This window comes from Polyodon spathula, unplaced genomic scaffold (assembly GCF_017654505.1).
Source record: "Polyodon spathula isolate WHYD16114869_AA unplaced genomic scaffold, ASM1765450v1 scaffolds_663, whole genome shotgun sequence".
Taxonomy (NCBI): Eukaryota; Metazoa; Chordata; class Actinopteri; order Acipenseriformes; family Polyodontidae; genus Polyodon; species Polyodon spathula.
The window spans coordinates 21778-25000 of NW_024472152.1; the positions used below are offsets into that span (position 1 = coordinate 21778).

At 40.1% G+C, this 3223-nt stretch overlaps 1 long non-coding RNA gene across 1 annotated transcript; it reads right to left on the reverse strand.

Annotated features, from left to right (window-relative positions):
- Positions 1-1069: 1069 nt before the first annotated feature.
- On the reverse strand, positions 1070-2922 carry LOC121308347. Its single transcript, XR_005948499.1, has 3 exons — positions 2757-2922; positions 2542-2590; positions 1070-2314 (listed from the first exon to the last, which is right to left on the reverse strand). It is a non-coding gene; the product is annotated as an uncharacterized LOC121308347 (long non-coding RNA).
- Between the last annotated feature and the right edge of the window lie 301 nt (positions 2923-3223).

Consider the following 3223-nt stretch of genomic DNA (forward strand, 5'->3'; position numbering starts at 1 on the left):
TGTTATTGTCACATAAAATCCAGGAAATGCATTTCCAATACAATGCTAAACTGCTGCACCCTAGTGTCTTCACCGTAGCTCTGATTGCAGTTAAACCATTCAATCAAATAGTTTGGAATTACACAAAATACTAGAAGTAACTTCATAATAAATTCAATGATACATGTTTCGACTGGAAGTCTTTTTCACTATCTTAAAACACATTGTGGCATTAGATACCAGGCAGGTGCACTAACTTTACAACTACAGCTTTGTCTTTGAAATATCTGCATATTCCACATTGAAGTAGAAGATACAAGCAAACACCCTTGCTGTTTTCAACAAGAAGGGGTGACCAGTTAAGGATATGGATTAAGCCTGGATTAGTGATCTCTAATTCTGCTTGGTGTTCACAAATCTATCACGATGACCAAACTTTTAAACAGTTTTACGTCCATTGTGATCTTTGTCTCGGTTTCCAATCCATATCAGAGGCCCCTTTGTGGCAATAAATAAGCAATCAACAGAGCATTAGTAATTACTGGGGTGTCTTGTGCTGCCCATGAAGTAATTAAAAGAAAACCAGGATTGCAAATTGGAATATACTTTGCAGTAGGTTAATGCCAGCCAAGTAAAGTTGCATACCCGATTACAATGGTTAAAATGTGGTCAGTGTGTAATTATGTACTCATAATAGTACTTTATATTAGAGAAGCGTATGAAGCAGAGAACAGCACACGTGGTCCCAATTCTGGAGAACCACTGCCTTGTGCTGTCCAATGAACAGCAGTAACTAAAGCATCTGGTCACCTCATGCATGGGGCATCTGCACCACCCAGTGGCTGCAAGCGCTAATGGCGTTAACCATAGGATAGATAGATATATATGTGAGAGAGAGTTAGTTTGCATTGTCTGATGGTTTGAGACTGTCCTTGTGGGCATAGCTCTGGGTAGGAAAGCATAGAGCTTTTGTTTACTGACAAGGAACTACAATTCAGTAACAACTGTAATGTATGCAGCAGTTAACCAAACCTCAACAGAATTCATTGTTTGCTTCATCCAAAATACTATACAACTATAGATTTAAAATACAGCAGGCAAAAAATATTTGGGTAGAAATGTACCTTTTTATTACAAAGATTTCAAAAAAAGGGAAATAAGCATTTCAAGAAGAAAACAAAACACACAGAAGATTCTTCAGACGAGAGGCTGCAATCTTTGAGCTTTTAGGAGACGCACACAAGCAGCACAGTCTGGGGCACTTGGACCTTCAGCAGCGCACAGAAAAGAACATCACTCAGTAGCGCAGGATTCTCCTTCCCACCCCCTCACCCCTTCAACAGTCTGAAAGAACACCACTGCTCTGCATTCAATAACTTACACATTTCTTCACGTCACAGATCAGGGATTAAACTCAACTTTTGAATAGTTAGTTAGCAAGATTATTACAGTTCATTGCTAAGCTCCGTTTTACTGGGGATGTCATTCTTCTGCATCTGTACAAGCAATACAGTGAACTTGCCAGCTGCTGCCCAGTCATTCTGAATAAAGACATTACCAGGAGTCAGTAAGACTCAACTGAACAACCATCCGGGAAAGTTCAGTCTGCAACCCACAAGTTATATCTTTGTGTCTGTAAAAGGTTTCCAAATCTGCACATCATTAGAATGATACCAGCCTAAAATTCCTTCTGTTATACATCACATTGCATTTAACGAAGACGCCCATCATTATAAAACAGGTCTGCACTCTCACCCCACCCACTTTTAGCACGCAGAGCTTAAGTGCAATGCATGAGAATTCGTCGCTAAACAAATTAAGGGTCAATATACAAAATGCACCTCTATGTGAGGTAAATCACCTAATTCTTCAGCAATTGCCATGATTTAATATACTGGAGCTACTTCCAAACATACTTTAAAACTACTTTATGAATGTCTCTATAGATCTGATTTGAAGGTTCACACCCCTGGTCCACAATATGCGCATCAGTGTCACAAAAAGGAAGGAAAAAAAAAAAAAAGTATAAAAACCAATAAAAAACACTGACAGTATATTAAAACCTAAAACAGAGGACCCAAAATGAAACTCCAGAACCCACTAGTGTATAAAACTAGACGACTGTTCCATCTTGCAGTCTAAAATCCTCCCCTTGACCCCCAAACCAGTTGTGTTAGATCACAATTGAGAGGCGCTTAGAAATAATTTACATGGTTCATTCAAAACTAATTAAAAAGTGGAATTCTAAAAGGGGTTTCTAAAATACTTATGCAAGTCATGCAAGAGGTGACGAGGCCTTGGCTGCTTCTAGGACGACTTTGCCTCTTCTTTTGCCCTGTTGGGTTAGGAAAGCAATGGCAATCAGATCACTGAACTTGTGAATCTAAACGGGTTGAAGTTATAACTGATTGTGCACCACAGTAAGATATTTACATTAATGATTAGATCATGACGTTCAGAATTGTTTTGCCTAATTGTGACAAATACATCTTTTTACAACCCCCACTCTCATATGTTGGCTAGATTTCATTCCTATACAATACAAATCAACCATATACGTACACCTTTGCTTCTGTTTTCTCTTCTTTTGCCTTTTCCTCCTCTTTTATATCTAAAATGAAAAAAAGGTTAACAGCAAAGTAAACTGCCAGAACCACATTACAGTAACCAACTCCACACTCTGGACTTCCACAGCAGTAACTGGGCGAGGGAAACGCTCATGCCTTTGCTCAAGTTGACTTGTTCAGTCGCATCAATAAGGCCTGGTCGTCATGTACCTTTTTTCTCCTCTCCGTCCTTCTCCTCCTCAGTCTTGACACGCTTGGCCTTCTTGTAATTGGCAACGTTCCTGCGCCCTCCTTCCCCTTCGTCTTCAGAGTCAGAGAACTCTTCATCACAGGCTATCCTCTTATCATGGGCACGAACTGAAACAGCAAAGACAGAATACAGTCAACCTATTTGTTGTACAAGCCTTGATGTACCACCTATGTATTCTTGAGCCTATCCAAGACAGGATCAATGGTTTGTAGTAGCAGACAGCCTGCCTGGTAGCACTGCAGATAGAAGGGTTCGGTGACCAGCAAGACTACGGTCCAATGGCAATAGAGTCGACCAAACAGAATTCCTAGAAATATTTAGCTTGGCAGACATTCTGACACAAGTCATCCATCCACCTTGAACCTAAAGAATGGGGGTTGTTCTCCCCACATTTTAGTTCCGATGCACCTTCTCCTGTTCATCAGTC